The sequence below is a fragment of the Lepisosteus platostomus genome, chromosome 2 (assembly GCF_059453375.1).
Source record: "Lepisosteus platostomus isolate fLepPlt1 chromosome 2, fLepPlt1.hap1, whole genome shotgun sequence".
NCBI classification, from domain to species: Eukaryota; Metazoa; Chordata; class Actinopteri; order Semionotiformes; family Lepisosteidae; genus Lepisosteus; species Lepisosteus platostomus.
The window spans coordinates 43737816-43765255 of record NC_142612.1 but is presented as its reverse complement, the minus strand read 5'-3'; the positions used below and the strand labels follow the sequence as shown (position 1 = coordinate 43765255).

The 27440-nt window shown below is 37.0% G+C and overlaps 1 pseudogene; it reads right to left on the bottom strand.

The window, feature by feature from the left end:
* Positions 1–16329, bottom strand: part of LOC148676373 (uncharacterized) — a 66613-nt pseudogene extending 50284 nt beyond the window's left edge.
* Positions 16330–27440: the final 11111 nt, after the last annotated feature.

Here is a 27440-nt window from a genome sequence, read left to right as displayed (position 1 = left end):
CTTGTTCCTTTGCAGCCTATGCATGCTGACGCAGCTACCCACCTAAATTTCTTGTGCATATCAGTATAATAACGAGATGTATGCAAGAGGATGAAAAACACATTTTTCACTTATTTTCTTACACCTATATTAGTGCTTATGTTATTGATCTATCAATTATAGTTACAGTTATTAGCTTTTTCAGGGTAGTACAATGAAAAACCATCAGATGCCCACATCAAAACCTGTATTGACAGAGGATGGAAAATAATTTTAGAGCCACATTTTCCCATAATATTTGTCCATAAACTTTGCAAAATATAAAAAAAACAATATAAAAGTATCTGGTCAAATCCTCTCTGTTGCACAATCCTAAAATTTGACCTTTTGTGGTCCTAATCTTCACGTGGTCTATTTATCACAGAACTTTCGCAAAATTCCCACAATGATAAAAGTCCTGCGTACAACTGGTAAAATATCATTCCCCATCCATATTACAATTAAAAGACACCTGTAATGTTCATTAATATAGTATTTATAGATCATATTTGTTAACAAAGATCTAATTTTCACATATGAAATCTTAATTACTGTTTTACTAATTGACAAATGGAACCGTTATTCGCATGCATCGGGGGAATAATTACAGTGCTTATAGACTGGGTAAAGGTCAAGAATGTGTCTGAAAAAGGAGGCAAGGCAGAAGAAATTCCTGCAAGCATCAGTGAGCCAGAAAGGGCGATGGAAAATGCATCACAGGGAACTCCCGGTTCAGCAGGCAGTAAGTAAAAACATTTTTGGACGTATGTGAAGTTATAAAGCATTTTTAGAAATATAGCCCAATGCTATTTGAGACTTGTAATGGCAATTGTTGTTGGAGTGACAAACTAGACCCTGAAATTCACTCCTTACAGCTGTTTATTTCAAGAAAGCTGATTAATTAACTAGGATGAGCATGTGTATTTAAGTATATTGGAAATACATTCTATTTTCTCCCCTAAATCTCATTGGTTTCACTCTACTCTATGTGTAAAAATTGAATTTCCCCCATGACCCCCCAGTCAAATTAAAAACATTTTACAACTTAAAAAAACAAAGTAAATTATACTGTATGGTGTAGCTAAAAGAATGTTGAAGGACTTTTGATAAAGGTTTACAGAATACATACAGTATGTGGCATGTATGCAGTATGTACTTATTTTTTATGTTGCTCATTCAGAAAACATGCTCACTTCATCACTTTCTCTAATTTATTTAGGGGGAAAGGGTTATGATTCTCCCACGAAACTATTTGCAGTTGAAAGATACAAGACACAACTGGAAAGTCTAAAGATTAAATGTCAGTGGCAAGAAGATAAGAACAAGATACTGACCGCTGAATGTGGTTTTTTAAGAGTCCAGATGATGGAATATACAGATGCAGCCATTCAAAATGCACGGTACAACACCGCACCACGTGAAATTATCTATAGTTCACCACGTTATACCACTGTACGTGATTGGCTGGCCAACATGACCGACAGGCGGCACTCATGGTGCATTTGTTGCTTCATTTATATCTTTTAACTGTGCATGTTTAAATCCACTTAATATTAATTATTAATATGGGATTTTACAACTAAATTTTATCTACAACAACAATATTGTTGGTATTTCTAAATATCACAACACGTTCAAAGTTAAGTGAGTTAAGTGATTAGCCTTTTCTATGAACACTTGTTATTGCAGTAAAATACCTCATACTTTTTAGAATCTGCTAACTAGGGAATATAATATGGAATTGTTAATCTAAAGAAATTAATCATTAATAACACCTGCACCGCACAAAATTATCTACAGTCCACTGTGTTGTACCGCAGTACGTGATTGGCTGGCCAAAATGACCGACGGGGACACTCGTGGTGCATTGGTCGGTAGTGAAAAGATTTAATTATTTAATCTCTTTACTATGCACATTTTAATCCGCTTAGTATTGAATATTTATACAGAATTTTAAAACTAAAGGGAAATTTTAGTAGCTTAGTATAAATAGAAGATGAACATAACGCGTCTGATAATCATAAACGATATGAATTTAGGAACATTAACATATTATGTAAGCTGTATATTGCTGGTATTGGTAGTTTAACAAAAAAAAAATACACACCAGTATTCAATTCCTCCCTTAACATTTAAAGCATCAAAGTCTTACATGGGGTTATTTCGTAAACATTCTTACGTGCTCCTTCTGACCATATTACTGTACGTTTATATACTTTGTGAAAAGTGATCGTTTTAACCTTTTCTGTAAATACGGTCCAAATGCATACTTTTAGAATTTGATTAATAGGAAATATAATATGGTATATCTAAACGTGTGTCTAAAGAAATAAATAACGATATACTATATATATAAGACTTTCCATTGATATGTGTACTTCTGTTTCACTATTTACCGCATGGCTTCATCTCTGGCATGATGGCATAAGTCACTGATTTATAACCCTGAGGTTGGGTGTTCAAACCCAGCTGTCGCCATGAGTTTTCTTTTAACAAATAAACATTTCTTTGAAAAACTATCTCTATCATCCTAGCGTTAATCCCACATCAGCAGGGTCTGATTGTCGATTTGAACCAAATCTTTGAGCTGACATTGCCATTAAATGCAACTGAGAATACTCCAACTGGCGCGGCGTTCTGCCTGCCATCTGAGGGGAGGAGAACAAAGTAATGTAGCTAATTCATAGAGGGGGATTATTAGGAGGCATGGAAAATTTGGCCAGGACGCCGAGGTTACACCCCTCCTCTTTTCGAGAAACACCCTGGGATTTTTACTGACCACAGAGAGTCAGGACCTCAGTTTTACATCTCATCCGAAAGACAGCGCTTGTTAACAGCATAGTGTCCCCGTCACTATACTGGGGCATTAGGACCCACATGGACCTCAAGGTGAGTGCCCCCTGCTGGCCTCACTAACACCTCTTCCAGCAACAACCTTAGTTTTTCCCAGGAGGTCTCCCATCCATGTACCTGCTTAGCTTCAGTGGGTTGTCAATTGTAAGCTGCAGGGTGACATGGCTGCTGGCGATTTCTCTGAAAAACTAAAATAGCAAATATTATTGGCATTATATTGACATTTTTTATATTTCTAAATATCACAACATGTTCGTACTGTATGTACACAGTGGTACCACAGGGTGTAGGGTCCAATTTCATGTGAGCCCGAAAACCCTACATTAATATTGTGTATTCGCCTGCTTTGTTTAACGATGGTATGAAAAATAAATCTAAATAGTGAGAAAGCTATGCTTAAAGTGAATTAAGGGACTTAGAATGCAAAGATAATGATTTACATTGTGTTGTCAGATTGTGAATCAATAAAAGCATTTAATTAAACACGCATTTGTGATTTTAATCAAAATGGGGAAAATGGGGTTATACCATTAGACATGCAATTCACTTCCTCATGATCATCTTAGAATCGTTGAGTAAGCTGCAAGTTTTTTTATACATAGGATTCAGAAATACAATCAAAAATAGTTTTGTGGTGTATGCATAGATGAAACATTTCTAAAATGTATAAGAAAATTAAAGGCGATTAAAAGTTCCTGCTTTGTCTGTCTCACACCTGCAGAAGGATTTACAGCAGAAACGTTGCAGGCTGACGTGACTACCCAGCCAAGTAAATGTATTGCAGTATATGTTTATATCATTATATCTAATTTTTTATTTCTTTTTTAAGCCATTTTTTGACCATACTCAAATATTCTTTTGTTCATATCTTCAGAAGGGAAACACAGAAAGCCTTCAAACCAAATGCATTTTAAAGACCACGAGTTGTGAAAATATTCACAGCTTGCACATAAAACTATCAGTGAGCAAATTCTCTTTTTTTAAACCTCCGGTTTTTCATCGATGCGTAATTAGGCACTAGCTAATATGAGAAAAAACTATGCTGAAAATTAATAGCTTAACATTGGAATGTTCTTCCTCTTGGGATCAAAAGTGGAAAGATTCGATTGTTTTTTTAAAATACATTTTAGAAAAGTGTAATCTATACTAAAAAGCTGTATTTATTTAATACCACTTGATAGTTATATTAATAGAGATAAGAATTCAAGATGATACTGTTTAGACTTTTAATTATTTTAAACTGTATTACAGCATCGTACACATTAAACAAGGTGGTATATTTTATAAAAGCAAGATTGTACAGTTGGACAGTATAAAGCAAGTATGATTTTAATGTTTGTAATCACTATTCTCCAACATTCCAATGTTAATGCTACACTAAAGATATTATTAATAACCTTTTAAATCTGAAGGGAGATCTAAAGGGATCCACACGGTACAGGTCCCTGCTAGAAATTCAGAGGGAAAGACGGAGACGTCACCGCAAGCAGGTGAGCAGACATACCCCCTAATGTCAGGCGTATGCATTAAATATATTTAGATCTTTGAATTAATATCGTTATTGATTTCTTTAGTCTTACAGCATTGTGTCTAATGTTTAGTTAAGCAGGATTTGAGCTACAGACCATAAAAAACAGGATTAACTTTTTCACATATTGATGATAATGATATCAGTAACAGTTTGAAACTATCCATTGTTATTAATAAATGACTTAGATTCGAACATGTTGTGATATTTAGAAGTATAAAAAAGTCAATAGCGTGTCCATAATATTGCTATTTTAGTTTTTCAAAGAAACGTTTGCTAAAAGAAAACTTATGGCGATAGCTGGATTTAAACACCTGACCTCTCGCAAGTCAGGCACTTAAACCATCACACCACTGATACTGTCACATGACAAGTGCTGTAACTGCCGTACACATATCAATAGTTATGTGTATATACTACTGTTTGTGCTACAGTACATGAATATAATTATATCATTATTAATTTCTTTAGATACGCGATTCCATATTATATTCCCTATTAATCAAATTCTAAAAGTATGCTTCTGTTTACTCCGGTATTGAGAGTATTCGCGGAAAAGCTTAAAACTATCACTTTTCTCACAAAGTACTGTATACTGTATAAACATACAGTAACATGGTCAGAAGGAGCAAGGAACACGTAAAAACGTTTCCGAAATAACCACATGTAAGACTTTGAGGCTTAAAATGTTTTGTGTATTTTTTCTTTAAAATACCAAGACCAGCCATATACAGTACAGTTTACACACAGTAATATGTTTATGTTCCTAAATTAATATCTTTAATGAGCATGTGAAAGGCATGGTGAATCAGAGATTCTCAGGAATTACTTTGTATGAATAGAAACAAATGCGTGATCGGATCAACGAAATGCTGTGGTGTTACTTTTCAATGAAAAATAAAATCTTTTAGTTTACAAAGACGGTTACAAGGAATGTAGACGAGGGTAATACTTTGAGTTTACATCATTATTAATCATTAATTCATTATTAATACTATTAGTAATATCTTTGGTAAAGACTGATGCATAAGGTATTTCTGCATAATTAAAATATTTATGATAACGGTGGTAGGTTGTGTACATTTTGTCCAACTGAGCAATCTTGCTTTCATAAAATATATCAATTTTAATGTATAATGATTAACATGCTGTAATACAGTTTAAATTTAAAAGTCTAAAGAGTATACAACTTAAATTCTTAATTGAATAAAGATTGTCCCTCAGCAGTGATCGGGAGTCAAAACCGGGTGTTTTCTGGCTTTGCTCAAATGCTGTACATGAGAGGTTGAGCTTTATTATCTCCACCGCAACATGCCTTCTGCGTTTTACTGTGGTATAACCTGCTCCTTTTGAATGGCTGCATCTGTACGTGAGCCTGAAAGCCCTACATTGATGTAGCACATTCGCAGCGGCTGAAGAGCACCTGGCTTGGGTACGTGGCGAGGGGCAGGACAGGAGTGCTAGAGGTCAGGGTGGGGATTAGGAAAGCTGCTAACCAGTGCAGCTGACCCACTGTGAAACAGGCATACAGTCTGGGGAGATCACCCGTTTTCGTGTAAATAGTCCCCTGGTTTTGCACCCCTGTGTGCGCTCTCTCTCGGCTGGTGCGCAGCAGTGCTGGCTAGCTGGTTGTGCCGAATTTCACTCCACAAAGTCTGAGTCTCTGTGCCTAAATTTTTTGTAAACAAACCTGTTTCACACCCTTTTTGAATTTTTAAAAAATTAGATATAATGATGTGTTCCTGCTTAGACATTGCACGACTTTAATTAGAAAGATAAGCTATTCATCCATTTCTAATGGTGGCGAAGTGGTTAGCATTGCTATCTTGCAGCACTGGGGCCCTAGGTTCAATTCCTGCTGTCTTGTGTGTGTGGAATTTGCATGTTCTCTCTGGGTTCTGTGGTTTTTCTCCTTATGTGTTATATGATTCTCTCTCATACTCCAAAACATACTGGTACCCTGGACCCTGTCTTGCATGTTGGAGGTTGGGGGTTCAAACCCAGCTGTTGCCAAGAGTTTTCTTTTAACAAATCAACATTTCTTTGAAAAACTAAAACAGCAAATATTATGGACACAACATTGACATTTTTTATATTTCTAAATATCACAACATGTTTGTAGCTAAGTGATTTATTAATAACAAAGAATAATTTCAAACTGCCAGTGTACTGCCATAACAGTATAGCTTGTGGAAAATACATTTATTTGTCCAGCATCAAAGTTTAACTCATTCAGAGCTCCCTACATTACAAGCATTTCATTTTGTCTCTTGTTACAATATCGACAGCAATAGAGTTAAAAGGAACATGTCAAAATGTTTTATCATATTTCAATTTGAATGGGGTATGATGTGGTATGATGCTCCACATCCACTGCGTTTTGACACAGTGTACTCTGCGCATTTTGAATGGCTTGATCTGTAAATAACACTTTTTTCTGACATTTAGGTAAGGTTATTATTACTGTACCATGCCAGAAGCTGATGAGGACAGGATTTTAACAAAAATACCTATTTAATACAGTTGTAAGACATGTAAAAGATTTGTAATTGCATCGTAAAGTCTGTTTCAATAAATGCATCAAATTTCAGATTTAATTTGAATTTCAATCAGCATTTTTCTTTTATTTGTATATTTGTTACATTTAATATTTTTATTATCTTTAAATAACATATTTGTTGCTTTTCACAGCAAGAAAAAGCTCTTTCAATTGAGTAATCTTTTTCAGAAGATGAAGACAAATTAAGTTCTTCTCTATCATCTGAATCCTCTTCTGATTCTTCTCACAAGAAAAAGAAAATTAGGAATAAGAGTGAAGTTCATAGAAGCAGTAAGAGAGGTAAATACCAATGTGGCTGCTGTATACAGTATGTAAAAATTGTAAGTGTGTAAGTGTTATTTTCCTTGGCAAGGATAATTGAACGATTGACCAACATGTAGAGGTGGCTCCCTCTGAAGAAGAATGCTTGCTGCTGTAGCGGTGAGGCTTATTAATAAGGCAGAATTAAGTTTTTCTGAGCTTTCCCAAATTAGGCCTAATTTCTCTGTTCATCTCTGTGGTGCAGCCACAGAGAAAGAATTCATGCAAGCTGATTTAAGATGTTTTCTTGTGATAAGAAACCAGCTCCCAAAGGGGGATGCACTTAGCTAAGCCTGGCTATCATGATCAATGGTCATCCATTGGCGCCTATCTGTCTAGGGAGTGCGAGTTGGACATCTGGATTGCATTCCTAAGTGTCAGGAGTAAGTGACTCATATCTCACCTTGATCAACCAATCAGGGACTGGTAGGGCCGAGTAACCCACGTGGGACTCTGATGCCCATGGAACTTTCAGCCAATCAATGAGCTGAAGTTCCTCCAGGTAAAAACAGGCAACACAGAGATTCAACAAGATTCAGAAGGGATTCTGGAGAGGATTCTGTGGACTGTTCTTAAGGGAATTCAAAGGAGAATTCCAGGGCAGGACGGCCCAGGAGCAGAAGGCTCCCAAGGGCAGGACATCCTCGCAGCGCGCCTCCTGACCATCCTGAGACTCAGCCCGGACAACCACGGAACGGCCAGTGTGTCCGAGTGCCAGAACTTTCCTTTGTTCTAAGAGTCTAGAGTGGAGGTTGCCAGAGAGTAACCAGTAGCAGGCCTCGTGAACAGGTCGGAACTGTGGACAGCTGAATCACTATTCAGAACTAGCTCTTCATTAGGAACGAACCGGTCCTCTTCCTGACTTGCTGGGACCCACAGTCATCTTTTCTCCTGTGCACAAACTTTGCTAGTTAAAGCCAACACTAACTAGCCGGTCCGTGAGCATCAGCAGCGCACCGTCAGAAGCCGCACAGCACAGCCTGGCACCGAGCCAGAGAGCGCGGATTGGACAGCAACAGCCTGCAACTGTTTCTTTGTGCCCGCAGGAGATCTGAATCCCCAGAGATTGGATGAGTATTCAACTTCAATGCATTACAGCTCGAGAATTCAATTGTTATCCCAACCAGTTGTTATCAATTTAATTCCTAAGAGTTATGTACTTGTTTGAGTATCTAATGTAGAAGTTATAACCAAGTTCATTTATGAAACGGTCTTAATGAATGATATACTGAACGTATGTCCTCTTGATATGTGTAACACTTTGTAACTGATTGAATATATATCTTTTGTATTCTGATAACCCTCTCGCTAAGATCTGTTAGGTTTATATGCATATTCTATGTATTAATAAATGTATCCTCGTGTATTAGTACCTGTGTGTGCGCGTTGTTTGAGTTATGTCGCATGGTTGGATTCTAAAGCCATCAAAAGAATCAACTTTGTGATTTACTGCTACAATTAATAATTGTCTCAGTAAATGCCCAAACCCTACAGAACTGGTGCCTTCAGAGAGCCACTAACATTACATATTTGGCGTCCCTGAAACGGCTATGAATCACTACACTGCTAAGTGTTGAATTAGGTCAAGTGTTAAAGTTGTTTCACTGCATTTAAATAAGTCTTTTACACTTTTAATTTATCATGTTATTGTTTCTCAAAGTATTTTTCATTTTCTGAGTTTTGCACAAAAATAACCTGTACAATGTTGGCAACAAAAGCAAACCTGGAGCATTGTAAGTTTTTCATGGCTTTCAAATTATTAAGCTTTCCTGTAGGAAGATTTTTCTATCCTTTCAGTTTTTATATTTGTTTAATTTGTTACCATGCTTCGGTGTTGTTATTGAAAATATAGGGTATGTTAAATTACATTTCTGTGTAAAATACATTTTCATTAATTAAAAAGAATTCTGTTTTTGTACTTGTATTTGCAAAATATTTGTATAACGAATGCAGTGATTACAATTGTGATTAAAAGAATCTGTATTATTGGCACATTTAATGTGTGGTTTATAAAGGCTTTATTAATACCTATTAATAGTTCACTGCAACATGATTTTGTGTTAATAAGCATGAATAGGTTCACACTTTACATGGGGTACTCCAAGCTCCAGAGCTTTATTCATGTCTATTACGTTTTTTTACAATTACTAACAAGTGTTTTTCAATACCAAGTTCACTTTTTCAAAACTCTTCATACAACTCTCTATGCCAAAACGGAGCTTGGCACAACAGTTCATTTCACACCAAAAATGCACTAAGTCTATCAAAACACTGCAAACTTGTCTTAAAATAAAATAATCCTATTAAAACACCAGCACCTTTTTTTGTCCAACAACATTACTTTGTCCAACCTAGCACAATGACCTGAAAAACACTAAAGACAGGTGGCATTACAGTATATGGTTTATTTTATGTCAGGCTTCCATGTAACAAATAATGTTGTGCTCTCTAGTTTCTCGTAATTGTAATTGTAGGTTTTTATTTGTGTATGCAATTTTTTTAAAACAAACTTTCCATTACAAAACAGGATTGTACATGCACTACTCTATACAATGAACCACCACAGTACATACAACAGAAAAAAAAATCAAAGACAAGTGAAAAGTGACAAAAATGCCGAAACTGTAATACAGCAATATTGATGTTATAAAAAAACGTATTCTACTACTGAAAGAAAACTATAAGTCACAGGTACAGTAATGCAGGTTTTAGTCTATCCGTTCTTCTGCATTGGCCATGTGTTCTCATCTATATCACACCTTATGACCTCTCTTGCTATACAATGGGGCAAGAATCTCTTTGCATGCCTGATCTATCCCTGGCAGTCTCCAGTTGTTATGTCCAGACATCTGGCATCCATTGCTTCCAGGTGGGACATCTGATCATGTGGATGATGACCATACACTTTCCACCTCCATGAGGAAAGGAATTCCTCTATAGGGCTGAGGAATGTGAATAAGGTGGAAGGAAAAGGGAAACCATCCTTAGATGGGCTGCAAACCAATCTGACTGCACGGGAATGGTGAAAGGCTACATTGTCCCACGTAATCACAAATGTTTGCATGTTTGGCCTCACCTGTCCCATTTCCTCCTCAGGCACAAGCCTTCCATATAATTCATCCAGGAATGAAATGAGGTACTCTGCATTGTGTGGCCCGATTTGGGACCTGTGTAAAAGTAAGCCAGTGGATGACATAGTGATATTGCCAACCCTCTGACCCAGAACATCTACTGTGGCCCTCTTTGCTAAATTGAAGCCAGCGTCATCCACATAAATGATTTCATGGGGTTTTGGACTGGCCTCCAGCTCCATGACTCTCTAGCAGAAATCAATCAGATTAGGCTATACAGTAAAAGCATTACTGTGTACCTACAGTAAAAACAATAAGGCAGTGAGTGCTGTGTCCTACAGTGCCCTAAGTTTTGTTCAAAACCATTGAACTGTTGAATAGACACCTTACCTGAACATACTGGTGCTTGAGCACCTTGATACAATCACTGTTCCTCTCAAAAGGAACGGTGTACAACTGCTTCAGGCTGATGTTTCGTCAGGGTCCAAGCTATTGTTGTGAGGCTGAGACTTTAAAAAATTGGAAAAACAGTGTTGTCTCCCAGTACCCTGGCCTGAATTTCTTGACGTTTGATTGCTATATCAGCAATGACCATGCTCACAATGGCCCTGTCCTGCTCAGCATCGAACGTCTTTCCTTTTTCCCCTGAGGGAGGTAGTCGTTGGGTCCTATAGAACAAATCCAATTACACATACAGATGCAGCCATTCAAAGTGAGCGGTACAGATACGTACCGCAGGTAAGATGACACGCGATACCGCGGTGCGTGATTGGTTGACCGACAGGGGCACTCGTGGTCCGTTGGACTGTCGTAGAAAGACTTACTGTAAACGTCTTTACTGTGCCCGTTGTAGATATTGAATTTTACCACTGAAGAGAAATCTTAGTAGCTGAGCATAAAAAGAATAGGAGCATACTGTAACGCGTGTGAAGGCCATAAACGATATTAATTTTGGAACGTAAACATACAGTATATAGCTGGTCTTGGTACTTTAAAGAAAAAAATACACACCAGTATTCCATTTCTCCCTAAACATTGTAAGCTTCGAAGTCTTTAACTAACGTGATACCGGATACGTCAACAAGCATACTTTTAGAATTTGATTAAAAGGGAATATAATATGGAATCGCGTATCTCAATAATTTAATAACGGTATGATTATATCCGTGTACTGCGGCAGAGCTATGTAGGGCTGTTTCGCCTGCCTGATCATGTGAGCTCTCTTGTAGCCTACTGGTCTAGGTGCGTGACTACCAACTGACAGGTTGGGTGTTCGAATCCAGCTGGTGCTGTACTTTTCATTTTTATTTATTTATTTTTTAATCGCGTAACATAAACATATTACCGTATGCAAACTGTACTGTATACAGTATGTATATGTATATTTAATGTCTTAACTGTGCCCGTTTAATTGAATTTAAAAAAAATATTTAACACGAACATTAAGCTGCTTACATCTTCCGCCTGAGAACAGTCACCCGTTGCTACCCAACGCAGAATGGTGATTGGCTGACACCATCTGACACCCCTCTGATTGGAGAAAAAAGACGTGCTGGTGTGCTATACCAGGAAGAGGATTTCTTTCTATTCAAAACGTGTATTTTAAACGTTTAAGAAGTAAAAACCTTACAGCGTACACAGATTTCTAAACTGATCAGGATCGTTATCTTTGTCTCATGCATAATAATGTTCACCGCTCTGTCCAGCAAATTAATAATAAACTTTATTTTATATAGCTTTTTAAACGAATAAGTAATTAGATTGCTCATAAACCTAATCACTTGCTTTTTCTTTTTATTTAGGCTCAGATTTCAACTATAGATCGTATTATTAATAACCATAATAACAACCAACCAACAAAAACAACCATATAAACATAATACCAACCAAAAACATAGATAACAACCACAATACAAAATCAAATAATCAAACCATTTTACACTCGCAAAGTCCTCCAATTATCATAATCCCGCCCCTTATGCAAAACCAAACCTTCCTCCCATCCCAGTTTATCCTGTTTATCATAAACAAAATCCACCTCAATTTTCAACATAAAGCATTACACAAAATCAATACCTCAACACTCCATACTGAACAACGATAATTCACAAACAGCCAGAACATGTAACTACACATTCCCAAACATACCTACTTTCCATAGCCCCGCCCCTTATGCAAAACCAACATCCCTCCCCTGTTCTCTCTCTCCCCTGGCGGTTGTAATTGTTTTTATTTTCAAATAAATTTTAGCAAAGTCATGTATTTTAAAAATCTTAAGATTTTTATATGTATGTCTTTATTTAGTGGTTTCATTAGTGACAAAGGCTAAACTTTCTTGGAAAAATGTCTTTTATGTAAACCATGTTTGCTATTAATTCATTCAGGGCTAAAATATGTTCATTGTCTTCTAATGAAAGAAGGGTTCCTTTCGCCGTAGTAGGGAGCCTAGCCTTTAACTAGTAAGTACTGTATTTACTGGGTTTTTGAGGGGGGTGTCTTTCGCTGGAAATCTCGCCTCCTACTTTGAAAATACCCGTGAAACCGGTTCAATTCGTCACAGCCAGCACTCCTGCAGAGAGTTGGGTTGTACAGTACTTGCAGTGTATACAGTACACGCGTTATGCTCTTCGTTAATGTCTGTGAAGTTTTATTTAATCTCTGAGCCATACTGATTCTTCTGGAAGCACACCAGTATTCCACTTTCTCCCTAAACATTTTTAGGATCAGAGTCTTACATGTGGTTATTTCGAAAACGTTTGTACGTGCTCCTTCTTACCATGTTACTGTTTACCGTTACTGACCATATTAAGTTTAAGTGCCTGTGGGCACTTTTCCTGTCCGTGGGGGGTGGACCGTCTTTCATTAGAAGGTTAGTCTGTTCTACTCTGAGAATGTAGGGGGGGTGGGAAGTGCCCGCGGTCATTTAATTAGTATTAAAATCTTAGTTATCTTTCTAGTTCACAGGTTTGCATGCATAATTTAATTTTGAAAGCCACTGAGACATCAGGTACTACTGTTGTATTTATGAAAAAGAAACAAAACAAAAAACATACTAACAACTGTGCCATCCTACTCCTTAGTTAATACATTTATTATTCATAAACAGTTAACATTGTTAGCAAAATATTTTGAATTATATTTAACCCTATTTTTTCTTTAGTTTTGTATTTAACTTATTATATGATAGTCAGACTTAATGTATATTAATGTATATTTGAACAATGAAAATATATTTTTACAAGATTTTACATTAAGCACTTAAAATTAATATGGTTAATAATAGTAAACTGTAACATGCTGTAACAAGATCGGTTAAACTTCGAAGAAAATCCTTTCAGAGAAAATGTTTCAGGTGTGAAGAACAAACCTGTTTCCACACACCCTGCCCCCACTACCATTAGAATATACACAAACATTTTAGCGTTTCATTCTGAGCAGAAGACCCTCACACCTGAAGAGTGCTGGCTGTGACGAATTAAACCGGTTTTACAGGTTTCAATCACAGATTGGGACTCAGTAAAGTAACACACAGCGCCACTGGATTTGATAATACTGTACCTAACCAAAATCCGCAATATGGAAACAGAACCTGTGTAATTGTTGATAGATGATGTACTCGTAACATTTTTTCAAGACGAACTACAACATTTAAAAAATGACTTGTATGTACTTGATATCTCGAATCAATCCACGGGTTCCAGCACAAAACGAAACTAAAACGCATACCGTTTAGCGCTTCTTATTAGTTGCTCAAAAGTAATTTGACCGTATGAAATGCATAATATAAACCTAGAAACATATACGTGAGCAGTACTTAAGCACTGTAGTATCGCTGTTAAGACATACCTCTCAAATACTGTAAATCAAGTTAAAAATATCTCAAGACCGATTCTGGTCGTAATGAAACCATGTTTCGTGTATGTTTTCTTTTTCATCTTGAAATAACTCATTTCTAAATACCTTTTTCACTGTTAACATCTTGTAGCAACTTTGCGACAAAATATACACTCTGACAGTTCATCCTGCTACCAACATTAAATAAAACAAATCTTAAGATTTCTATATTTATGTCTTTATTTAGTGGTTTCATTCGAAGCTTACAATGTTTAGGGAGAAATGGAATACTGGTGCGTATTTTTTTCTTTAAAGTACAGAGACCAGCCATATACTGTATGTTTATGTTAAGATTTCCCTTCAGTGGTAAAATTAGATATGAATATTCAATACTTAAACGGGCACAGTTAAGACATTAAATATACATATACATATTGTATACAGTACAGTTTGCATACGGTAATATGTTTATGTTACGCGATTAAAAAATAAATAAATAAAACTGGAAGGTCCAGCACCACCATTATGTTTATATGGTTGTTTTTGTTGGTTGGTTGTTATTATGGTTATTAATAATACGATCTATAGTTGAAATCTGAGCCTAAATAAAAAGAAAAAGCAAGTGATTAGGTTTATGAGCAATCTAATTACTTATTCGTTTAAAACGCTATATAAAATAAAGTTTATTATTAATTTGCTGGACAGAGCGGTGAACATTATTATGCATAAGACAAAGATAACGATCCTGATCAGTTTAGAAATCTGTGTACGCTGTAAGGTTTTTACTTCTTAAACTTTTAAAATACACATTTTGAATAGAAAGAAATCCTCTTCCTGGTATAGCACACCAGCACGTCTTTTTTCTCCAATCAGAGGGGTGTCAGATGGTGTCAGCCAATCACCATTCTGCGTTGGGTAGCAACGGGTGACTGTTCTCAGGCGGAAGATGTAAGCAGCTTAATGTTCGTGTTAAATATTTTTTTTAAATTCAATTAAACGGGCACAGTTAAGACATTAAATATACATATACATACTGTATACAGTACAGTTTGCATACGGTAATATGTTTATGTTACGCGATTAAAAAATAAATAAATAAAAATGAAAAGTACAGCACCAGCTGGATTCGAACACCCAACCTGTCAGTTGGTAGTCACGCACCTAGACCAGTAGGCTACAAGAAAGCTCGCATGATCAGGCAGGCGAAACAGCCCTACATAGCTCTGCCGCAGTACACGGATATAATCATACCGTTATTAAATTATTGAGATACGCGATTCCATATTATATTCCCTTTTAATCAAATTCTAAAAGTATGCTTGTTGACGTATCCGGTATCACGTTAGTTAAAGACTTCGAAGCTTACAATGTTTAGGGAGAAATGGAATACCGGTGTGTATTTTTCCATGTGATATTTTAAGCTCTAGTTGAATGATAGGTGTCGCATTTTAAATCATTCTCGTAGCTAGAAATTATGAAACGCCCTGTTAAAAGCAAGGAAGTTTTTATGCCCCGTTGAAGTAAAACAAAATGCCTGACAAAGTATGGCTTGGACAGATTCCAAGTGCTTGTACAAATGTGCTAAAGAAATTATACTTTGAGTATACAGCTTGTCCAAAGTCATCCATTATTAATACTATTAGTAATATCTTCAGTAAAGGCTTTGATGCATAAATATTTCTGATAAAGGTAGGTTGTGTACTTTTGTCCAACTGAGCAATCTTGCTTTCATAAAATATACCAACATTTGAATGACTGATGATTAACATGCTGTAATACACAGTTCAAAATTAAAGGCTCGAATGCTGTACATGAGAGGTTAAGCTCCCCCTGGCGGTTTTACAAGGCGACGCCGGATAGCTAGTCACGTGACACGTGATACCGCGTGATACCCCGGTGGGCGTGTCGCGGTATGCCGTGAAATACCTCACCCATTTTGAATGGCTGCATCTGTAAGCAGTGATTCTAGAGGCTAATATTTACTGTATTCATTTAAGTGTAAGCCTTTGTAAAATGCATATCTTACCTGTTGGTTTGCTGGGAAGTTCTTACTATAGATGCAACAGTTGAACGGTTGAGATCTGACCTCTTAGACCAGCCTCTCTCAATGACAAACCATGCTTTATGACATGGTCTATTATGGTAGCTCTTATCTCATCAGACATAATAGTTCATGGTCTTCCTCTGTGGCGAATGCCACCACACGTTCGAACTCTTCCACTCTATCGTCCTGCCATTTGTCTTTCACCCACTCCTGAGTTTCTTGCTGGGTCCATGTTGAGCAAAATCATTCCAAAGATTTCCTCTTTTTATAAGATGGTCATGGAATTGAAATTGAAAATCTCTCCACACCTGGGTAGGTTTTCAACTGAAATGGGAATTTCATCTATTTACATAACTTCAATCAGCAGTTTGTCTCAGTAACCTTTATCAAAAACTTTGTTGTGGACTTTGAATGTGTTCAAATATATTTGTGACTTAGCAAATTGCTATCCCCTTGGATTTTACTGATTTTACTTAATGTTAGGTTTCGAAATGTAGTGTTATCAGTTTTGAGACAGAGTATACAAGCATTTGCAAATTGGGCTGTTTTTTTTATTTTAACCCACCTCCACCCCCCCAACTTTGGGGGATTTCTTTATTTTTATTTTATTTTATTTTTTTTATTGTCTCATTTTTGTTCTTATTAGACAGTAACAACAACAAAAAATTACAGCCACAAAAAAAATAATAAAAAAATAACTTTCTAGTAATATTCTTAACATCCAGTGCCATTCAAGTATGTCTCTAATGGACCCCAAAGATTCCTATACTCATTAAGTTTCCCCTGTAAATGATACAAAATCTTTTCAAATTTAACTTGTGATACAGCCTCTTTATTCCATTCTTTGTACGACGGTCCTGTACTGTCCACCCATTTTTGCTATATTAATTTTTTAGCAATAATACAAAGAGTCAAAAAGTATTTTTATATTGAAAAGCTACTTTAATCTTTGATAAATCACCAAGGATACCTGTAATGGGAGTAAGTGGAATTGAGATATTTAAGTGCCTGAGAGCTTTCCCACTGTGGAGGTCCAGAAAGACTGTATGTGTTGACAATTATAAATGTAATAATGATCCTTTATGTGTGTTACATTTGGAACACATTCCTGTATTATGTCATTTCATCTTTTTCAATTTTTCTAGGGTATAATAGAGTCTATTTAAAATGTTGTACTAAAGCAGTTTGTTATGTATAGCTATAAATGGATAACTAACATTATGCCACACAGTATCACAGTCTATGTCCTCTGACCCTACACAGAGATCAGCTGTCCACTGAGATGCACACCCACCTATCAAAATACTTGTCTGACCTTGCATTAAGAAGGTTGTAAAATGTGCGAGCCTTCACTCGTGTATTAGTCTGCAATAGTTTATCACTGTAATTATCCAGTTCTTGTTTTAATTCACTTAACGGAAAGGTTTTAGACAGTAAACTTTTAAGTTTTGAGTAATTTAAAAATGATTTTGCTGGAAGAGATGTTTGATGAGATAATTCAGAAAAGGACAACAATTTGTTATCTGTTATTATTTGTTATTACACAATTTACTAACACCTACTTGAATCCATACTGACCAATGAATTGGACTTTACAGTATAGTTAGTCTTGGTGATCTAAATAATGGTTGATGTACAGATAGTGAAGCATCATAAGATACAATTTTATTGCAGCTTTTTAATATTTCAAAAGAAGAACCAATTGGTGTTTCAGTTAAAGATTTAGGACATGCCTTGCTATAATACAAACTTTCTAAGGAGATACCTAGCTCCAATGCTGTATCATGCTCAATTTGTACCCAATCCTTTTCTATTTCTAATTTAAACCACTCCTTTGCTTGAACTAAGCCAAATGCCAAGTAATAATTGTAAAAAATAGGTAGGTATAACCCACCTTTATATTTTGCTGCACTTTCAAAAGTCTTTCAAAAGAACAACGAGCTTTTTTCCATTTCCAGACCAAAGATGTAATTGTTTTATGCAGTGCCTCAAACCATTTCTTGTCAATCTCTACAGGTAGCATTCTCAGTGTATAATTTACTTTAGAAAGTATTGACATATTGACTATATTAATTCTATCCTACATGGAAATAGGTAAATATCTCCATCGGAGCATGTCCCCATTTATTTTATTTAACAAATTTCTTAAATTAACATCTCTGGTAGCTTTCAAACTAGATTTTATTCCCAGCCCCAGATACCCTATCTCTGTTGTAACTTGTACTGGGTGAGCAATCTTATGATTCAATGATAATTAATTGAGATACATAAGCTCTGTTTTGCTCCAGTTGACCTTATAACCTGATATCTTACCAAAACTTTCAATGACATCTACTGCTTCTGAGATTGATTTGTGCACATTTGTTAAAAACAGTTTAACATCATCAGTATATAGAGTAATCTTATAAACATTTGTATGCACACCTTTACCTTTTATCTGGACTGATGCTCTTATTTGAAGGCTTAAGGTGCTACATTAAATAGTAAGGGTGAAAGAGGACACCCTTGTTTGGTGCCTCTATATACACAAAAAAGTTTGGATATACAGCTATTAGTCACTATAGATGCCTGTGGACTGCGATATAAGATTCCAACCCATTTAATAAAATATGGGCCATAACCAAACAATTTTAGCACATTGAATAGGAACTTCCATTCAACTCTGTCAAAGGCCTTCTCAGCATCCAGTGTGCATATAGCTGATGTTGATTTACTGAGTTTAGTGTGCTAAATCAAATTAAACAGCTTTCTTGTATTATCTGAAGTATATCTATTTTTCATAAATCCTGTTTGATCTGGATGGATGATTTTTGGTAGCACCTTACCTAACCAATTAGCAAGTACTTTAGCTAGAATCTAATTGTCCAAGTTCATTAAGCTTATTGGGCAGTAACTACTGCACAATGATGGATCTTTACCTTTCTTATATACAAGGGTTATTAGAGACTCCCTAAATGATAATGACGTTGTGTCTGTTAACCACATATTATTAAATGTTTGCAGTAAGACTGGACTAAGTATGGAGTGAAATGTCTGGTACAACTCATTGGGTCCAGGTGATTTATTGTGAGAAAAGGAAGCAATGGCTTCTTTAACTTCTGATAGAGTGACAGATGACTCAAGAATGTTTATATAATATAAATTGTATATAATATAATTTTTCAAAGAAAGTAACAAAGTACTTATTTCTTTCTGATCTTGGGTATTTGACCAATCCATTTTCTTGATGCTGCTAATAATATTGCGCTTACAGCGCTTTTTTAACCTGGCTGCAAGCATTTTCCCTGCTTTTTCCCCCTCTTCACAGAAGTTAAGTTGTGCTCTACTTAATGCAAACTATGTTTTTACCCTTATTAACTGATTATATTGTAGCTGTACTTCCATCAAATTAGCCCAGTCTTGTTCGTTACATTTTTTTGATAATTTGAGCGGTATAGTCTTCATTTTGGTGAGTAGGCAACATTCTTTTGACTCCCTTTGCTTCTTATGAAAAGAAGCAATTCAAACTCTTCCCTTAAACAACATTTAAGTGATTCACAAATAATATTGGGGTCAGAGACAGAATTTAGATTGGTTTCCATAAAAGTTTGAATAAACTGCTCTACTTGCCTTTTAATATCAGCCTCTTGTAGTAGGGAGTTATTAATTGTCCATCTTCCTAAAGGTGTTATTATGTCAGGTAGTGAAAGTATTAACTGTATATGATCAGAGATGGTTCTAGGATGAATAATTGCATCCCTAGTGCGTTGCATGATATTTTGAGAAATAAAAAAATAATAAATTCTGGAAAAGGATTTTTGTCTATCAGAAAAGAAATTGTAGTCTCTTTCTGAGGGATGGAGGACTCTCCATACATCTGATAACTTATGTGCATTGATCAATTTGTGAAGTGCTAGGGCTGCTTTGGATGTTTTTTTCACTTATTTCCCAGTTTTGTCTACGGTAGGATTAATTACTATATTATAATAGTCTCCTCCAAGAATAAGAAGTGTTTGCAGACCTAACGAATTCAGCTTCTATCTTTGTAATAAATATTGTGTCATTTAAATTATGACCATATACATTAACAAAAGTCACTAACTTGGAGTTCCATTTACCAGTTAAACAAATATATCTACCATCTTGATCCTCTGTTTTGCTTTTGAGAGAAAAGGGAGCAGGTTTATGAATATGAATGGCAACCCCACCCTTTTTTGATGAAACGCCGGATTAATAAGCCTATCCAATCCAATTTCTACAGATCTGATACACATCCTCAGTTTTCAAATGATTTTCTCTTCAAACTATTGAATATCTAGTGTTTGGTTATACTATTGGCACCTTTAACATTCCATGTCCCAATGTTAAGACAATTATCCATTAAGCATAAACAAATACAGTGTAAGAGTGAGAGAGTATGTTAAAATGTTGTATATCCAGACCTCCAAAGTGTTGCCTCCAAAATGCTGTCTCAAGCTCTCATGCCCCTCTTTCAACCTACCCTCTCGCCCCACCTTTCCCTTACTGATCATGAAGCTGAGAAAAAAAAAACTTGCTTTTTACTCACCCAAGTCAATCATTATGCCAGTATCTAAATCTATCTGTTATTAGTATACAACTTCACAAAATAATGTAAATTTAAAAAAGCCCAAGAGTGCTAAACATTATTACATTTCATATCTTGAAACATATTATACTCTGAGGGCAAGGCTATCATCCCAAATTTCAATCCCAATTGATTTTAGAACAAAATGAGATTAGCCAGAGACCCCAGAGCAGTTTAATATAGCCTGAATTACAGGCACTTTTATTTAAATTGATTAACATAACATGTCGATGTTTACAAGACTCCATGTACAGATGCAGCCATTCAAAACAAGTGGGGTACGCCGTGGTAAAACACGGTGGGCGTGTCGCATCAGAACGCGTCATAAACGTCATATTGTCTCATACCATATAATACAGCAGTAAGATAATAGTATCTGGAATCACCACCTGGTGGAGCTAATAAAACTTAACCTCTCCTGTAAAGCATTTGAGCTGTCGCCAGAAAACACCAGGTTTTGAATCCCGATCACTGCTGAGGGACAATCTTTACTCAATTAAGAATTTAAATTGTATACTCTTTAGACTTTTAAATTTAAACTGTGTATTAGAGCATGTTAAGCGTTATACATTAAAAAGTTGGTATATTTTATTAAAGCAAGATTGCTCAGTTGGACAAAAGTACACAACCTACCACCTTTATCATAAACATTTTAATTATGCAGAAATATTTTATGCATCAAAGTCTTTACCAAAGATATTACTAATAGTATTAATTTAGGAACATAAACATATTAGATAGATAGATAATACTTTATTAATCTCGTAGGGAAATTGATGTGTTACATCATTCCAGCCCAAGACAAGCAAAAACAGACATCAGAATAGTTATAAAACAAAAGACAACAAAATAAATAAATAAAAATAAATAAAAAATATATAAATACATAGGTGTGTGCAAAATGTGATGATCATAGTCACTGTAAAAGCAATAAAATATGTGCAAAATGTGCATAGGTTTATACAGACTGATTGTCCAAAAAGTACAATGGAGCAAACATGCTGTCCATAGACGAGCAAATGAAGGGCTAACAGTCCTAGCCTAGGGCAGCGTTATACACCCTGACAGCCGCCGGGAGGAAAGACCTGCGGAAACGTTCCCTTGAACACCATAGCTGGAGCAGTCTGTTGCTAAAAGTGCTCCGCTGCCCAGTAACAGTCCCATGAAGAGGATGAGAGGTGTTGTTCATGATGGCTGTGAGCTTGGTCAGCATTCTCCTCTCAGCCACCACCTCCATGGGGTCAAGGCTCATCCCCAACACAGTGCCAGCCTTCTTGATAAGTTTATTGAGCCTATTTGCATCTTTTGTCATGATGCTGCTGCCCCAGCACACATCAGCGTAGAAGATGGCCGCCGCCACCACTGATTCAAGGACCTGAGTCTCCTAAGAAAATAGAGTTGGCTCTGACCTTTCTTGTACAGGGTGTCAGTGTTATCAGACCACTCCATCTTATCATCCAGGTGTACCCCTAAGTTCTTGTAGGAATGTACGCCCTCTATGTCCTCACCCTGGATGGAAACAGGGTTCAGCGAAGACTTATTCCTTCGAAAGTCAAAGATCATTTCTTTGGTCTTGCTGGTGGTAAGCTGGAGATGGTTAAGATGACACCACTCCACAAAGTTGGTAATCAAGCTCCTATATTCCTCCTCTCTCCCCTCTCTAATACATCCTACAATTGCAGAGTCATCCGAAAACTTCTGCAGATGACATGTCTCAGAGTTGTACCTGAAGTCAGAGGTGTAAAAGGTGAACAGGAATGGAGCAAGGACAGTCCCCTGTGGAGCCCCAGTACTGCTAACAATCTGTTCGGACACACAGCTCTGTAGCAGTACATACTGTGGCCTGCAGGTCAGATAGTCTATAATCCAGGACAGCAGGGGAGTGTCCACCTGCGCCGCCCTTATCTTATCTCTCAGTAAAGGTGGATGGATGGTGTTAAAGGCAATGGAGAAGTCAAAGGACATAACTCTCACAATGCTCCCCGTCTTCTCAAGGTGAGAGTTAGCTCTGTGTAGCAGATAGATGACTGCATCCTCCACTCCCAAGTGTGATTGGTAGGCAAACTGCAGGGGGTCCAGTGCTGTACTCACCAGGGTTCTGAGGTAGTCCAGTACAAGCCTTTCCAGAGTTTTCATTAGGTGTGATGTAAGTGCCAGTGGTCTGTAGTCATTCAAGACTTTAGGGTGCTCCTTTTTGGGTACTGGCACCAGGCAAGATGTCTTCCAGAGCATCGGAACCTTTTCTAATCTCAGGCTGAGGTTGAAGATGTACTGTAGCACTGAACCAGTTGGTCCACACAGATCTTTAACACACTGGAGCTGAAACCATCAGGACCCGCTGCCTTCCCTGCATGGAGTCTCCTCAACTCCCTTCTGGCGTGGTCAGCTGTGATGGATAGGCTGAGGAGGGCAGGGGAAGATGGAGTAGGAGTAGGAGGGATCACATGATGGGGTGACTGAGGACATGAAGAGGGTGTCTGGGGTGAAGGCCTGTGAGGTGAATGGACAGTGGACCCTGTATCGAATCTGTTAAAGAAAAGATTCAGCTCATTGGCCCTCTCCAGGCCTCCCTCACTCTGTTGGCCGCCGGACAACTTGTATCCGGAGATCTTCCTCATGCCATTCCACACTTCTCTCACGTTGCTCTCCCTCAGCCTGTCCTCCATTTTCCTCCCATAATCCACCTTGTTCTCCCTAACTCTCACCTTCAGCTCTTTCTGTGCTCGCTTCAGCTCCTCCTTGTCACCTGCCTGGAAAGCCCTCTTTTTCCTATTTAGGATGGCCTTCAGATCACTGGTGAAACAGGGTTTATTATTGGAGAAGCAGCGCACTTTCCTGGTGGGCTCTGCACCGTCAACACAGAAGTTTATGTAGTCAGTGATGCAGTGGGTAAGACCATCAATGTCATCTCCATAAGGCTCACAGAGTATCTCCCAGTCCGTTGTTTCAAAACAGTCCATCAGTGCATCATGAGCCTCAGCTGACCATGGTGGTTACTGGTTGCTGTAGTACAAGAGGCTTGTACGGAGATAGGAGGTGAACAAGTTTGTGGTCAGATCTGCCAAGTGGGGGGGAGTGATGTGGAGCTGTAGGCATTCTTGACATTAGCATACAGCAAGTCCAAAGTCTTGTTATCTCTAGTAGGGCATTTAACAAACTGACTAAAAGTAGGCAGGGTAGAGGCGAGCGAAACATGATTAAAATCGCCAGTTATCAAGAACATGGCTTGTGGGTGACGAGTCTGTAGTCCGGCTGTAACAGTGTGTATGACGTCACACGCTGAGGCTGCGTCCGCAAAGGGAGGGACATATACCAGCACAACAATAACCTACGAGAACTCCCTAGGTAGGTAATATGGCCTCAGGCTAACTGCTAGTAGCTCAATGTCCGGGGTGCAGAGCTGTTCTTTTACAGTTATATGATTAGTTACACCATCTGTTACTCACAAACACTGCTAGCCCTCCTCCTCTCTTTTTACCGCTCTCCTTGATTTTCCGATCCGCACGCACCATCTGAAAACTCTCTATTGTAGCGTGAGTGTCAGGAACCAGTTGATTAATAGGAAATATAATATGGAAACTAAAGAAATGAATAACGATATAATTATATTCAGGTACTGCAGCACAAACAGTAGTATAAAACTTTCCATTGATATGTGAATTGCTGTTTCAGTGCTTGTGACATGTCTGGATCGGTAGCATGATAGTTTAAGTGACTGACTTATAAGTGTGAGGTCGGGTGTTCAAATCAATTCTTTTAACATATAAACATTTCTTTGAAAACTAAAATAGCAAATATTATGGACACTAGAGTATATTGACATTTTTTATATTTCTAAATATCACAACATGTCCGTACTGCCTGGCGCTGTGGCCGAAGAGCGCCTGGCTGGGGTACGTGGCGAGGGGCAGGACAGGAGTGGTAGTGATCAGGGCGAGGATTAGGAAAGTCGCTGACCAGTGCAGCTGACCCACTTTGAAATGGGTGTACAGTCTGGGGAGATTGCCCAGTTTTTGCACCCCTGTGTCTGCTCTTCTCTGCTCTTTCTCGGGAGTGCTGGCTGTGCCGAATTTCACTCCACAAAGTCTGGGTCTCTGTGTCTACACTGTTTGTAAACAAACCAGTTTCACAAATGTTTCCTCAGCTTCTTCATTTTCAAAGTAGAATAGGGCAAGTCTTCCAATGAAAGACAGTCCACCTTCCCTCCATGGACAGACTGACACATGTTTTCTTAGAAAAACAGATTCACAACGCAAAGCTGTCAGTCTTCTGTGTAAAAAAAATCGTCTTGAACATCGTGGTTGCTGTTTTTAATAAGCTGCTGAGAAAAGAATAGGAATTTTCCTGCTGTCAGCAGTATTGTGTGTAAAGTTTTATGTACAGGCTGTGAAAAGTTTCACAAGTAGAGGTCTTTAAAATGAGGCTGGGCAAACAATTTTTTTAACTTTTAAAAAATAAATGAAAAACTAGATATAATGATGTGTTCCTGCTTAGACATTGCACGACTTTAAAAGCTATAAAAACAGGCTTCGATAGTTAATAACCATAACAGCATCCAAATCATATCAGCTACTGTATATAAAATAAAGTAATATATTTACAGTAATTTAAAGTATATATTTAAAGTAATAATTTAACTATATATATAAATGTTTTATGATATGTCTTTGTTGTAAATGTCTGTAGATTGTATCTTATTTTTAGTTTTTGTTTTGTTTCATGTTCATTTTATAAGGGAGAGTGTCATAAAGAGACCCCCCTTACCCCCATCTTGATTAAAATCGCAAATGTTTCATAAAATACTTTTATTTTTCACAATCTGACAATGCAAGACAGAATTCACATTCACTGCGCCCAATGGCCTTACAGATGAGCAAATCAAGGAAGAAAATTATCACGCCCGGCTTTTCAATGGAATTTCCTTAACTTGCTAATGCGTTACTGTAACAGTCCTGGTGTGGCGAGTTTCTAATGTCTCCTGACTGTCTTGGGCAAAAGGAATCTGTCTTTCATTGGAATGTGGTGGGGGTTCCAGCAGAAGCGTATTGTACTTCCTCTTGGGATCAAACGGGGAAAGATGATATTGTAATCGTTTTTATTTTTTAAATAAATTTTAGAAAAGTGTAATCTATACTAAAAAGATGTATTTATTTTATACCACTTGATAGTTATATTAATAGAGATAAGAATTCAACTGTTTGACTTTTAATTTTTTTAAACTGTATTACAGCATCGTATACATTAAACATAAAAAAGTCGGTATATTTTATAAAAGCAAGATTGCTCAGATGGACAGTATAAAGTAAGTATGATTTTAATGTTTGTAATCGCTATTCTTGCAAGTACAAACATAAACTGGAATGCTACAGACAATGCACACTTTTAGTTTAGCAGGATTTGCACGATAAGCACATTGTTTAATGGGGATGGCATTAACCACGTCTATTATTACTGTACAAGACTACTTCAGCCTGCGTAGTCTGCAAAGGAACAAGTAATGTTTTTATTCCATGCTGAAAAGAGAACAGAGAAAATGCAATGTTTCAGCTGTGAAGCCTTCTTCGGGTGTGAGGGTCTTCAGCTCCAAATGAAACGCTAAAATGTAATGTAGGCCTGAACTGGTTAAACTTTGATTTGGGCTTGCTTGATGTCACTGCCTTTCATCTGAAATCCTGCTTGAATCCTGCTAAACTAAAAATTAGACACAAGAAGAGAAGAGGCTCTGGTCAAATTTCTCTGTGAACTGAAGAGTTAAAGTGTAAAGTGTAAAGTGTCTCCCCCTTTTAAAGTTGTTAATGAGACATGGAAGATATTACTGTATTAATGATTTAGCGTTTTCGGTTTACGTGGGTTTGCGCCCTGCACCCTGCGGTACCGCTGTGTATATTTGCTATTTTAGTTTTTCAAAGAAATGTTTATTTGTTAAAAGAAAACTCATAGCAATTGCTGGATTTGAACACCTGACCTCACACTTATAAATCAGTCACTTAAGCTATCACGCTACCGATCCAGTCATATGACAAGCACTGAAACAGCCATACACATATCAATGGAAAGTTTTATACTACTGTTTGTGCTACAGTACCTGAATATAATTATATTGTTATTAATTTCTTTAGATACGCGATTCCATATTATATTCCCTATTAATCAAATTCTAAAAGTATGCTTTTGTTTACTCCGATAACGAGCGTATTCGCTAATTTTCACAAAGTATATAGGAAGGAGCACATAAAAACGTTTCCGAAATAACCACATGTAAGACTTTGATGCTTAAAACGTTTAGGGGGAAATGAAATACTGGTGTGCATTTTTTCTTTAAACTACCAATACCAGCAATATACAGTTTACATAATATGTTTATGTTCCTAAATTAATATTGTTTATGACCTTCAAATGTGTTATGCTCCTCTTCTTTTTATGCTCAACTACTACAAAATTCCCTTTAGTTGTAAATTCCATACAAATATTCAATACGAAGCAGATTAAAATGTGCACAGTATAAGAGATTAAATGATTAATTCTTTTCACTACTGACCAATGCACCACGAGAGCCCCTGTCGGTCATTTTGGCCAGCCAATCACATACCGTGGTACAGCGTGGTGGTTTGTGCGTAGTTGCGTGTGGTATGGGTTTTGTACCGCGC